This window comes from Puma concolor, chromosome B1, assembly GCF_028749965.1.
Source record: "Puma concolor isolate L17-30 chromosome B1, mPumCon1.1.hap2, whole genome shotgun sequence".
NCBI classification, from domain to species: Eukaryota; Metazoa; Chordata; class Mammalia; order Carnivora; family Felidae; genus Puma; species Puma concolor.
Genome location: NC_141670.1, coordinates 111213667 through 111228811, shown reverse-complemented (window position 1 = coordinate 111228811; position 15145 = coordinate 111213667).

Below are 15145 nucleotides of genomic sequence, written 5' to 3'. Positions count from 1 at the left end.
AGTTGTGCATCACCACCATCTAAGTTTAGAATACTTTCATCATTGAGGCACTTGGGTCAATCAGTTAAGTGTCTGACTCTTGATCTCAGCTCAAGTCATGATCTCATGGTTGATGAGGTCAAGCCCCACATTGGGCTTAGGATTCTCTTTACGTCTCTCTTTCTGTCCCTCCTCTTACCCCCTCTCAGAATAAATACATAAACTTAAAAAATAATACTTTCATTATCCCCAAAAGACACCTCATATCCATTAGCAATCATTTCCCACTCCAGCTCCTTCCCAAATCCTAAGCAACTGCTAATCTTTCTATGTAGAGTTGCCTACTGTGGACAGTTATATACAAGATATACCATATGTGGTATCTTGTAACTGGCTTCTTTCACTCAGCATTATTTTCAAGGTTCATCTAAGTTGTGGCATCTATCAGCATTTCCTTTCTTTTATCACCAAATGATACTCCATTGGATGGATGCAGCACATTGTATTTATCTACTCATTTGTTGATAGACATTTAAGTTTTTCCACTTTCTGACTATTATAAATGATACTGCTCTAAACATTCACATATTGTAAGTTTTTGTGTGGACATACAAGTGATGATTTTAAAGAAGAAGTTTGATAATTTGCTTTGGTAAATATGGAGAAGCACTGCCCAGACCCCTCTAAAAAAAAGAAAGTCATGCTGCACAGTTTATGGTGTATGTGAATGTCAGACAACCTGAGCTGTCCACTCCTTCAATTCTCCCTCAGCTGCAGAGAATCACCTCACTCAGGTTCATGCCCTTCCTGAGGCAACCCACAGAGAGTGACTGATTGAAATAGGAATGTAAAGACCAGTCATTTCAGTTTGATGTGGGATACTCTGATGTGCCACATTTGTTCAAGAGCTCACACTGTGTTTGGCCACAGTTTGTTGGCATTCCATTGTAGTTTGACTTCTTCCTATGTCCAGTCTTTCTTCCTCCCCTTTTCTTCAAAGATCTTGATTCTTAATGAGCATATTGCGACCCTAACTCCATCTCATCCTTACCTTTCTGATAAATCGGTTTGGGACATTTCTGAATGGAAATGATGTTGGGAAAGAATTAATGATAATGATCACTTAATAATGATGATAACGAGTCCTTCCTATCTTTAGTCCATTGATTCTAGGATTACTTTGGAATCCTAGGACTAAGATATCCAGAATGGTGGCATTTTATGGCCTTTGGTAAAAAGTAGATATGAGAGATTTCAGAGAAAGAAGTTCCCACATATCTAATGGCAATGTGACCAACCTCCTCCCCCCAACAAATAAATGAACAAAAACATAAACTCTGGAAAGTTCAAAGGATAAATCTGTGAGTTGATTGGCAAAACAGTTGCCATCCTAAGGAACAATCCTTGACAAAGTAAAAATTCAATACTATTTGACTGCCCAAACCTCCTAATCATTGTTCTAATAATCCAGACTACCCTAATGAGATATTTACCAAAAGGAAAAAATATAAAGATGATATTATCTCAAATTCTCTGTACTGCTTCACTTAGGGCTTACAGTTCAATTTGTGAAGAAGCAAAATGAAATTTTTAGATAATTATTAATCTGATACTTGAATGTATCTCATGGATATAAAGGGATTTCTTTCCTTGATCTTTAAACATGCTTTTATCTAAGGTAGAGTATGAAACAAAGTTCATATCCATGATTTAGTCAGAACATCTGTTCTCTGATACCCTTATTTAGGCAACTTTAAAGAGAGCGAGAGAGAGAGAGAAAGGAAGAGATAGGGAGAGGAAATACTGATGAGCAATTATCTGTCTGAATTTCTTAAGTAAGGTGGATTTCTCAGGGAACTCAGAGGTTGACCAGTAGTCCCTGACATGGATAAAGGACAATGGAATGTTCGTAGATCTTAAGTATCACAGACTTTTAAAGATAATTTTATAATCTCTACAAGTTTATTGCCATCAATCTTGCCTTGTTAATATGTACCCTATAATTGACAACTGTCATGTTCTTTTCTATGGAAAGTCATGTATCCATCCAACCTAAGCAAAATCAGACTGCTTTAGGAAACGTGAAACTCAACTGCCTAGCACACTTCAGACTATACTCACTGGCTCTTTATTTCTTTTACTTGTTTAGTTTACAATTTGCATTTGGAGATTTTCTCCTTAGTAATACCATTTTGTTAGAGGTCTTGGGAGCCTGAATCTATTTTTTTTTTTTTTTTTTTACTCTCTTGGATTTATTTGAGCTCTTTGTTCTGAGAAATCATGGTCACTTTTATCAATTTTTTTTTTCAACATTTACTTATTTTTGGGACACAGAGAGACAGAGCATGAACGGGGGAGGGGCAGAGAGAGAGGGAGACACAGAATCGGAAACAGGCTCCAGGCTCTGAGCCATCAGCCCAGAGCCCAACGCGGGGCTCGAACTCACCGACCGCGAGATCGTGACCTGGCTGAAGTCGGACGCTTAACCGACTGCGCCACCCAGGCGCCCCTATGGTCACTTTTTTCAAAGCACCTGAGGATTTACTTGCTATAAGCCAATCACAGTTGCACCTTTGACCTTAGGAGACTTCCTAAATTGTTATGCAATTACATGTGTAGCTGTATATTTCAGCTCTCAGTACCATCCCAAATAGAGTCTATTTCCCTCAGGTTTGCTGTCTTTTTACCAATTTTTTCTATGTTGTAATGTTTTTAACAATAGATTGTATTCACTCAGGTTCTTTAAAGATAATCCTGGCTCTTCATAATTTATTGACAAATTATTAGCCTTTCCTTTCATCCTACTGAGGAATTATGTGGTTGTCATTTCACCCTACAAGAGGATCTCTTTGGAACCAGAATCTTAGCAAAGGTCTCCACATAAGAATACTGGCACAGTTGCTGTATTAAAGATTGTGAAATTTTAAGGTGTCATCTTTATAAGAGAAAAGTAGTGCTTAGATGAGGTATATGTGCTGAACCTTGCCTATACATTTAGGAGAGAAAAAGAGGAAAAATTCTAGTTTGAACTCCACTTTCTATGATGTGTGTATGTGTGTGTGTGTGTGTGTGTGTGTGTGTGTGTGTGTGTGTTTGAATCTGTGAAAATGTAATCAGAATCCTTACTTAAACAGTAAATTTGAATTGAACAGTTGCATTTTCTTCTTATAGTCCAGCTCAATCTCTTCATGACCCTTCTCATAAGAAAACATATTTACAGTTCCAAAAACCATGTGGTTGCTTCAGAATGTTCTCAACCACTCAATTGGCTCCTCTCCACACAAAGCTGTTACTGGGGTTTCTATTTCCTGTCCACTCAACCTTCCCTTTTAGTAGCAGGAGGACACAGCCTCTCCTCTGGCTCCAACTCTGTTCTGAAGAGGCATATTCAACCAGGAACTCTTCATCATAACAATCCTATTTTTATTTCAGGACTAAGTGAAAGATGGTTTTGCTGTTCCATGTACTGTATATACTTCAATTGATATTTTCTTCTCACAACTAGGTGCTTCTGGCTGTTTGAAGAACATGCACATTTAAAGGGTTAGTGTAGTTTTCCAGAATTTATTTATTTATTTATTTTTTTAGTACACCTTCTTCTCTTCCAAAGCAAAGTTTGGATTTGGAATTACCTGCTGGAATTCTCACTGCCTGGCTGCATTATTTAACTCATTTGGTTAACTAATTTTTTTGTGTGTTTTGTTTTGTTTTAAATCTGGTTGTTAGCAGACAGAAGGGCTACACCATGTTAATGAGGCCAAAAGCAGTGACTCATCCTGTGTCTGGAAGTGCTGATTTATCCTCACGGGATTGAGAAAAGAAACCTCTTTAATCAAGATGAGATGATCAGCCTTGCTGCCATGGTGATAGAATGCGTGTTTTCAGAAGTAGTCAGAACTGGATGGCACTCAGCATTCCCCTGGGGAGAAAGACACCAGTGCCAGAAACTCCATTTTGCTCCCAGGCGATTTCAGGAACCAATTGCTTACCATGATGACGGTTCTTAATTATGAGTCACAGCAGTATTGGGTCAGGCATGTCTAAAGAGCCGTTGTTTTAGCCTTATCCTTCTTAAATTTTGCCTAAGTTAATAACAGTGTTATTTTCTGGACACTGCTTTTATTTTTTAAATGACTTATTAATAAAGTTCCTTTTTGGTGAGAAAAGAGTTTCTACAAATTCAAATCAGTTTGGCTTTTATTTTATATTTATATTTTTTTGTAACATTGAACATCACCTATAATTCATTAGTTTCAGATGTACAACATAGTGCTTTGACAACTTTATATATTATGCTATGCATACCACAAATGTAGCTACTCTGTCACTATACAATGCATTACAATATCACTGACTATATTCCCTATGCTGTACTTTTCATTCCTGTGACTTAATCATCATGCCTCTTCCCATTCCCACTCCTCTTCCATTTTTCCTATCCCCTTCCCGAACTTCCCTCTGGCAACCACCAATTTGTTCTCTGTATTTATGGGCCTGTTTCTGCTCTGTTTTTTCATTTGTTGTGTTTAGATTCCACATATAAATGAAATCATATGGTATTTTTCTCTGACTTATTTCACTTACCATAATACCTTTGAGGTCCATTCATTTTGTTGCAAATGGCAAGATTTCATTCTTTTTTATGGTGAACTAATAGTCCATTGGGTGTATATATTTGTGCATGTGTGTGTATGCATGTATATGTAATATGGATATAGATTTAGATATAGATATGCACACCACAACTTCTTTATCTGTTCCTGTCAATGGGTATTATGTTGCCCATTGGAAATATCTTGGCTATTGTAAATAATGCTGCTGTAAACACAGGGGTGCTTTTATCTTTTGTAATATTATTTGAAGTCTGGAATTGTGATACCTCCAGCTTTGTTTTTCTTTTTCAAGGTTGCTTTGGCTATTTGGGATCTTTTGTGGTTCCATACAAATTTTAGGATTGTTTGTTCTAGCTCTGTGAAAAATATTGGTGGTTTTGATAGGATTTGCAGTAAATGTTTAGATTGCTTTGGGCAGCACAGACATTTTAACAATATTTGTTCTTCCATTCCATGAGCATGGAATGTCTTTCCATTTCTTTGTGTAATTTTCAGTTTCTTTCATTATGTTTTATTGTTTTCAGAGTACGGGTCTTTGACCTGTTTGGTTAGGTTTATTCCCGGGTTATTTTATTTTTCCCCATTGCAATTGTAAATGGAATGATTCCTTAATTCCTCTTTCTGGTGCTTTATTATTGACGTATAGAAATGCAACAGATTCCCATATGTTGATTTTTGTCTCCTGCAGCTTTACTGTGTTCATTTATGAGTTCTAGCAGTTTTTGGTGAAATCTTTTAGGTTTTTTATAGAGAGTAACATGTCATCTGCAAATAGTGAAAGTTTTACTTCTTGTGGATTTGCTATCTATCTATCTATCTATCTATCTATCTATCTATCTATCTATCTAATTTCTGTGGCTAGGACTTCTAGTGTAAAATAAAAGTGGTAAGAATGGACACCCTTGTCTTGTTCCTGCCTGTAGAGGAAAAGCTCTCAGTTTCCCCCCATTTAGGATGATATTAGCTGTGGGATTTTCATCTATGGCCTTTATTATGTTGAGGCATGTTCCCTTTAAACCTATTTTGTTGACGGGGGCGCCTGGGTGGCGCAGTCGGTTAAGCGTCCGACTTCAGCCAGGTCACGATCTCGCGGTCCGGGAGTTCGAGCCCCGCGTCGGGCTCTGGGCTGATGGCTCAGAGCCTGGAGCCTGTTTCCGATTCTGTGTCTCCCTCTCTCTCTGCCCCTCCCCCGTTCATGCTCTGTCTCTCTCTGTCCCAAAAATAAATAAACGTTGAAAAAAAAATTTTTTTTTAAACCTATTTTGTTGACGATTTTTATCATGAATGGATGTTGTACTTTGTGAAATGCTTTTTTTTAAATGATCATATCATTTTGTTTTTTCTTTAAAATGTAATGTATCATGTTGATTGATTTATAAATATTGAACCACCCTTCCAGCCCAGGAATAAATCCTATTTGATAATGATGAATGATTTTCTTAAATGTATCATTGGATTTGGTTTGATAGTATTTTGTTGAGGATTTTTCTATCTATGTTCATCAGAGATGCTGGCCTATAGTTCTCTCTTTCGTCTCTTTATCTGTTGTCTTTATCTGGTTTTGGTACTAGGGTAATACTGGCCTCAGAATGAATTTGGAAGTTTTCCTTCTATTTTTGGAATAATTTAGAAGAATAAGTATTAACCCTTCTTTAAATGTTTGGTAGAATTTGCTTATGGAGTCATCTGGTTCTGGACTTTGGTTTTTTGGGAAATTTTTGATTATGGATTCAATTTCTTTGCTGGTTATCAGGAATTTATCCACTTCTTCTAGGTTGTCCAACTTGTTGGCATATAGTTTTTCCTAATATTCTCTTATAATTGTATTTCTGGGGTGTTGTTATTTTTCCTCTCATTTGCAGTTTTATTTATTTTGGTCCTTTGTCTTTTCTCTTTTGATAAGTCTGGCTAGAGGTTAATCAATTTTATTAACTTTTTCAAAGAACCACTTCCTGGTTTCATTGATCTGTTATATTGTTGTTGTTTTAGTTTCTATATCATTTATTTCTGCTTTAATCTTTATTATTTTCTTCCTTCTGCTGGCTTTAGGCTTAATTTATTGTTCTTTTTCCAACTCTTATTTAGGTGAGGTTGTTTTTTTTTTTTTTTTTTGAGGTTTTTCTTGCTTGATGTAAGCCTGTATTGCTATAAATTTAATACCACTTTTGCTGCATCCTGAAGTTTTTTGACTGTTTTGACTGTTGTGTTTTCATTTTTATTTGTTTCCATGTACTTTTTTATTTCTTCTCTGATTGTTTTGGTTGACTCATTCATGGTTTACTAACATGTTACTTAACCTCCATGTATTTGTGGTCTTTCCAGAATTTTTCTTGTGGTTGATTTTGAGTTTCATAGTGATGTGGTCAGAAAAGATGCATGGTATGATTTCAATTTTTTGAATTTGTTGAGGCTTGTTTTGTGGCCTAATATGTGATCTATTCTGGAGAATGTTCGGTGTGCACATGAAAAGGATGTGTATTCTGCTGTTTTAGGATGGAATATTCTGAATATATCTATTAAATCCATCTAGTCCAGTGTGTTATTCAAAGCCACTTGAGTTTTTTTGTTGATTTTCTGTGTGGATGATTTGTCCCTCGATGTGTGTGGGATGTTAAAGTCCCCTACTATTATTGTACTACTACTGATTAGTTCCTTTATGTTTGTTAGTAACTATTTTATGTATTGGGTGTTTCCATGTTGGGTACACAAATATTTGCAATTGTTATATCCTCTTCTTGGAATTTCCCCTTTATTATATAGTATCCTTCTTTGTTTCTTTTTATAATCTCTATTTTAAAGCATATTTGGTCTGATAGATGTATTGCTACCCGAGATTTCTGTTGACATCTATTTGCATGATAAATGTTTCTCCATCCTTTCACTTTCATTCTGCAGGTGTCTCTAGGTCTAAAATGAGTCTCTTGTTGGCAGAATATAGATGGGTCTTGCTTTTTATCCGCTCTGTCATCCTGTCTTCTGATAGGAGCATTTAGTCCATTTACATTCAAAGTAGTTATTGAAATATATATATTGAAATATATATGTGTATATATTTATATGTATATATTTATTATATATGTATATATATACATATATGTATATATGTACATATACTTACATGTATATGTATTATATATGTGTGTGTGTGTGTGTGTGTATATATATATATAGTCATTACTTGTTTTGTGGTTGTTTTTCTAGGTTTTCTCTAATCTTCTCTTTACTTTCTTTTTTAATGTTTTGCTGGTTTTCTGTAGTGATATACTTAGATCCCTTACTCTTTATTTTTTGCATATCTGTTACTTTTTAAAAAAAATTTTTTTTAATGTTTATTTTTTGAGAGGCAGAGATAGAGGGTGAGCAGGGGAGGTGCAGAGAGAGAGAGGGAGACACAGAATCTAAAGCAGACTCCAGGCTCTGAGCTGTGAGCACAGAGCCCGACACGGGGCTCAAACTCACAGACTGTGAGATCATGACCTGAGCCTAAGTTGGATGCCCAATTGACTGAGCCACCCTGGGAACCCCTCTTACACTTTTTTTTAATTTTTAGTTACCATTCCGTTTATATGTGACATCTTCTGTATTTAGCATTTTTATGTTAAGCTGCTGGAGGCTTAATTTTGAACTCATTCTCACTCCTTTCCCTTCCACATTTCAGATATTCGGTATCATATTTTATATCCCTTTATTTTGTGCTTTTCTTCACTGAGTTTTACAAATATACTTAATTTTGTTTTGCTTTTGTTTCCTATGTTGTTGTTGTTTTCCCACTCACGGAGTTTCCCTTAACATTTCTTATAGGGGTGATTTAGCGGTCATGAATTCTTCTAACTTTTGTTTGCCTGCAAAACTCTATCTTTCCCTCTATTCTGAATGATAATCTTACTGAATAGAATATTCTTGCCTGCAGATTTTTCCCTTTGAGCACTTTGAATATATCATGCCACTCTCTTCTGGCCTTCAAAGTTTCTGCTGAAAGATCAGCTGATAACCTTATGGCACTTCCTTTGCATATAACTGTCTTCTTTCCTCTTGCAATCTTAATATTGTTTATCACAATTTTTGTTTTTGTTTTTTTGCCATTGTTATTACTAAATTACTATGTGTCTTAGAGTGGACTTCCTTTGGTTGAAGTTGTGGGGAATCTCTTTGCCTCTTGGTTCTGGATCTCTGCTTCCTTCCATAGATTTGGGAATTTTTCAGCTATTATTTCTTCAAATACATTTTCTTCCTTTCTTTCTCTTCTCCTTCTGGAATCCCTATAATGTGAGTGTTATTACACTTGATGGTGTCACCGAGTTCTCTAAGTCTGTTCTCATCATGTAGTGTTTATGTCTTACATGTGCAGCTTGATTTTTTTCATTACTCTCCTCCAGGTCATGATGCGTTCCTCAGCTTCCTGTAGACTATTATTTATTGAATCTATTTTATTTTCCATTTCATTTATTGAGTTCTTTATCTCTGATATGTGTTTTTATCTCTTTGTCAAGGGTCTCAATGATGGTCTTCACCCTTTTCTAAAGTACAATATCTTTATTTTTATTATTATTTTAAATTATCTATCATGCATATTATTTATTTCTGTTTCACTTAGATCTCTTGCTCTGATTTGGTCCTGTTCTTTCACTTGGGACATATTTCTGTATCCTCATTTTGTCTACCTCTATGTGTCTGTTTCTCTTTGTTAGGAAAGTCAGGTACTTCTGCTCTTGAAAGTAGTAGCTTTACAAAGAAGATGTCCAGTAGCACCCTGTAGTGCAACTTCCCCTGTTCACTAGAACATGGCACTTCAGGGTTGTCTCCTATGTGTATCGCTTGTGTCTTGCTATTGTTTGAGTCACTTTTTATTTCAGTCCAGACATCTACATTGCTCTTTGCCTATTGTAGACTGTGGTTGCTGTCTGTGGTGTTAGTGAGAGCCAGGCAGGCTGCCTCTGAGGGGTCCTGACCACAGGCAGGCTGGAGGTGGAACATCAGTGTTAGCAAAATTTGTGCTGAGCTGCTAGTCTTAGGCTGGATCCATGAAGTAACATAGCTGCCAGGGCTGTGGAACACAGTGGTGGCAATTGGGGACATGGTGCTCATTGGAGGTGGTAGCCAGGTGTGTGGTGGTTGAGTGGGGTAGCAAATTTTTGATGCAAATTTGTGACTTGGTAACATGTGATGTTAGCAAATTTTGCACTAAAATGCTAGCCCTAAGCCAGATTCCTAAAGTACAGTGGCCACTGGGTCCATGGCTTGTGACAGCAGTAGCCAGGGTCATGGTGCATGGTGGCTAGACACAGTACACTGGATGCTAACAAAATCTGTGCTGAGCCCAGAGTTGAGACTAGCATACTTGGAATGGATGAGTCCTCAGGCAAACTTCTGGGTGGGAGCAATTGCTAGCAGGTTAGGTAGCAAGTATCTGTGCAATGCTACCTCCTGCAGCTGCCACTGTGTTTATGTCTGGGGGCAGGTTAGGAAAATAGTGCCTGTCAGCTCCTTTGTTCCAAGAGAAGTTCCCTAATACACTCTGAAGTCCATATAAACAGATCTCCCTCAAATGTAGATGCTGGAGAGGATGTGGAGAAACGGGAACCCTCTTGCACTGTTGGTGGGAATGCAAACTGGTGCAGCCACTCTAGAAAACAGTGTGGAGGTTCCTCTAAAAATTAAAAATAGATCTACCCTATGACCCAGCAATAGCACTGCTAAGAATTTACCCAAGGGATACAGGAGTGCTGATGCATAGGGACACTTGTACCCCAATGTTTATAGCAGCACTTTCAACAAGAGCCAAATTATGGAAAGAGACTAAATGTCCATCAACTGATGAATGGATAAAGAAATTGTGGTTTATATACGCAATGGAGTACTACGTGGCAATGAGAAAGAATAAAATATGGTCTTTTGTAGCAACGTGGATGGAACTGGAGAGTGTTATGCTAAGTGAAATAAGTCATACGGAGAAAGACAGATACCATATGTTTTCACTCTTATGTGGATCCTGAGAAACTTAGCAGAAGACCATGGGGGAGGGGAAGAAAAAAAAAAGGTTAGAGAGGAAGGGAGCCAAAACATAAGAGACTCTTAAAAACTGAGAATAAACTGAGCATTGATGGAGGGTGGGAGGGAGGGGAGGGTAGGGGATGGGTATAGAGGAGGACACCTGTTGGGATGAGCACTGAATGTTGTATGGAAACCAATTTGACAATAAATTTCATATTAAAAAAAAAAAACTGATCTCTCTCTTGTTTGCACCAGTCATGTAAACTGTCGCTAGTGCATTCCCTCTCAGTTGGCTGTGGTCTCTTTAAGGGCAGGGACCTAGTTATCATTTGCCTTTCTGGCCTACACAGTACTGAGTCACTGACTTTCAAAGCTCCAAGCTCCAAGTCCCACTTGTCATATAAACGCATAGAATTCAGCCCCTCTGGTTTTCAAGGCCACCTGTTACAGAGATTCATCTTCCCCATGTAGGCTCCCTGATGCTTTCCCCTCTCTGTGCTCCCTCTTCCCTCCCTCCTGAGGGCAGCTCTCACCACAGTTTGTGCCCTTCCTAAACTCTCCAATGCAGCTTATTCTCTACATTTAGTTGTGGAGTTTGTCCTGCCAGTCTTTGGATTGCCTTCTGGTTTCTTTACTCAGATGTGACTACTCTCTAGTTGCAAACATGGGACACAGTGAGCTTAGGGTCCTTCTACTTTGCCGTCTTCCCAAGTTCCCACCTAAAATCTTCTCTATCTCTTTGTCGACGTTTGCACTGAGTTCTTCCACCTTTCTCTCCAGAACCTTCATGATTATTACTTTAACCTATTTTTTAGGCATATTACTTATTTCAGTTTCATTTAGTTCTTTTTCTCTGATTTTTGTTGTTATTTTGTTTGGAACATATTCCTCTGTCTTCTCATTTTTCTTAACTTTGTTTCTATGAATTAGATGGAATAGCTTCTTCTCCTAGAGTTGAAGAAATGGTCTTGTGCAAGGTCATTCCCTGTATAGACTGGTGACTGTAGCTTGTGGTTGGATTTATGGCTGGTATTGACTGGGGTTCCTGTGGTACTCTGTGCTTGTGCTGCCCTGGTGGGATGGCAAGAGCTGAAGTGAGCATGGGGTGGGGCTCTCCACATACAGTGTGTGCCACCAGGACTGCTGAAGCTGAAGTCAGCGCAAGCCAGGAAGTCCTGAAACTCTGTATAGAAGGAGTCCTGGCAGGACAGCTGATGGTGGAGTCGGTACAAGCAGAAGGGTCCAGGTGCACTCTGCTCGGAAGCCACGCTATTGGGGCAGCAGCAGTGAGAATGAGTCAGAAGCTTGTTGAGTCCTCTGTGCTGAGACTGCACTTGCAAATCATCAGGAGATGAAGTGGTTTGGACTTGGACTGTTTGGGGTGCCTTGTTCCTGTGTCATCTTGGCAAGGTGGTTAAAGCTGTAGTGAGTGCTGACCAGGGATGTCCTGGAGTGTGCCACTCTGAGGCCATCTTGGTGGGATGGCTTGGACTGGTGTGGGCTAGAGACCTGGAGATCACTGGGGTGATAGACTAATTAGGGCACCCAGACACTCCTCTCATACATCTTATCAAAGTGGAGGGGAAACATAAACTGTTGCACTTACTAGGACCTCTGAACTGCATAGAGTTTCAGCATCTTCCTCTTTGTTTGGTGGAGTTTGGGGCTTAATTCTTTATATTCTGTTAGCTCTTTTAAATCACTACTTTATTTATGTGCCCCGAGGCAGATGGATTTGCTCATGATTCCTTAGTACTATCCCTCCTCACTGTAGTTCACACTATCAGTGGGGTTTCCTATTTCAACATGTCTCCATCTCTCTTGCCATTATCTAAGTGCTCTCTCCATATTTTGTTGTGCAGAAGCTGTTTAGTTATCCCTCAGTTCTTCTTCAGGAGCAATTGTTTATAGACAGGTGTAGATTTGGCATTTCCATGGAGGTGATTTCAGATTCTTCATATATTGCCTTCTTGGACTGGAAGCCTCTTCAAACCCAAATTTGGAAAAGCACCTTCATAACCCTCTACCTCTGTTGTATCACTGACCCATGGGAAACTAAAGGATGTTGCACATGAGGGCTCTTTCATCACCATCATCATCATCATCATCATTATTAAAAAATATTTTCAATGTTTATTTTTGAGAGAGACAGAGTACAAGTGGGGTAGGGGCAGAGAGAGAGAGAGGGAGACACAGAATCTGAAGCAGGGTCCAGGCTCCGAGCTATCAGCACTGAGCCCGACACAGGACTCGAACTCACAAACCACAAAATCATGACTGAACTGAAGCTGTATGCTGAACTGACTGAGCCACCCAGATGCCCCTGATCATCATTGTTATTAAACAGATATTAGTTGGAGGACTTAATATATGCTAGAACCCAGTAGTAATGGTTTATGTCTTAGAGACAATCACATCTGGTTATTAAGATGTACATCTTTTTTAAAATTATTTATTCTTACCTGAAAATAATGATTAATTATAGAGAACATTCTAAGGTGGTGTGGATAGCTGGCAATTGCATTCCCTGATAAAAATTTTCCTCTTCCAGAGCCTTGCTGTGAGCATCACAAATGGGGTCCTAGTTCCACCACTTCATGGCTGTGGAGTTGTAAACAAGTCTCTTGATTCTATTTGGATATAAATTTCTTGACCATGAAATGGGATAAAAATAATTGATCATATCTTCTCATTCGTCCTATTTCATAGGACGGTTGCAAGCATAGAAAAGACAAAAATAAATGACTCAAAGAGTTAATAACATGCTTATCTTAGATGAGCAAACAGGTCCCACATAAAAGAAATTTGGGGTTAAGATGGCAGAGCAGCATGGAGACCCTGAGCTTGTCTCTGATCCCAGCCAGATAAGCACTAAATCATTTTGAACACCGAGGAAACTGACTTGAGGATTAACAACAATCTGCATAACTTGAGCCACAGAACGTGGCAAGTACACAGTGCAGAGAGGTGAACTGGGGCAGAGAAAAGCTGTGGAGGGTAGGGAGCTGTTTTTGTGGCGAGAGGACAGAGAAAGGGAAAGGGGGAGAGTGTGGCACACCGGAATCATGCAAGTGAAGCACTTCCCAAAAGTCTCCAGAGAGAAAGGAAGAGAGAGAGAGAGACAGACAGAGAGAGAGTAAACTCTTATAGGGGACTGAACAAGAAATCTCCCTAAAAATATTGATGGGAAGAAAGGAGAGGATTTCAATATCACCAGAATTCTATAAACAGTAGAGTGCAGAGTCTGAAGGTTCAGAGCTCAGTGCCTGGTGGTGCTCTGGTGAGGAAGCAGAGCAAATCCCCAGGAGCAGACAGTGGGGTCTGAGGGGTTCATGTACCACACGGGGAGAAGTGGCTTCCCTGCTTAGAGTGCATTTGGTAGAGGTCATATGGCCTCCCCACAGCAAAGGTCCTAGCAGACCCGACAGAGCAGACACGTTTGCTGGTACTGGGGACAAAGACGCCAGAGTGTGATGAAACTTGGTGCCTATTGTACTTTGTGGTTTACCATAATCTTTGAAACTCTGCCACAGGACAATCATATAAATGTTTTCTGGGGCAAGCCAGTACCTGGCTGTTGCTCAGCGAGACCCTCACCTAAAGCATTGGCACTGGTCCAAGCCACAGGGGTCTCTGAAGCATGGGGTTTGAAACATAATCCCATCTGAGATAAAACTCTGGAGAGAGGTGCTGCCTGGCAAGTGGACACCTTGGACATGAACAGGATAGAGGCAGGGAGTGGATAGAGGCCTGAGACAAAGGAAGGGTCCTTGATCACTGGTGGGTGAAAGCACGAAGTTCCTGTGCCAGAGCTGGGTAAAGCAATTTCCACGTCTCCTGCTCATGTGTGCCACAATGATCCACCCCAGTAAGTTAAGCAGCGCCACCTACTGGAGAACGAAGCTGTTACATCAAGTCCATACAACTGCGCCCTCCAAGTACATCCCCTAGAAGACCAGCACGAGTCACTCCCCGTGCTTAGTGTATGGACTATAGAAGACTTCACAGTTTCAGTTCTAGGGGAAACTGGATGTAATGTCATTTGTGTTTCATTCTGTTTGCTGGTTCATTTATTTGTTCATATTCTTTGTTTCTTTTTGCTTAAATTGCTTCTTTCCTTTCTTTCTTTCTTTCTTTCTTTCTTTCTTTCTTTCTTTCTTTCTCCTGCCTTCCTGCCTCATTCTTGGATACAGAAAGAGAAAATTTTACTTCTTTTTTTTCTTTTTCTTTTTTAAATATTATATTCTATTTCATTTTCTTTATTTCATTTTATTCTATTTTTTTAATTTTTAAATTTTTCTTACATTTTTTCCCCTTCTCTTTCTGTTTTTACTCTATTATGTCAAGCTTCTTTCAACAAGCAGACCAAAATACACCTAGGATCTAGCTTCCTTTATTTGATTTTTGTTTTTATTTTTTTAATTTTTATTTTTTATATTAAGCTTTTTTTCTTCCTCCAAAATGGCAGAACGAAGGAATTCAGCCCAAAAGAAAGAAGAGGAAGAAATTACAGCCAGGGCTCAATCAACACAGATGTAAGCAAGATGTCTGAACTAGAATTT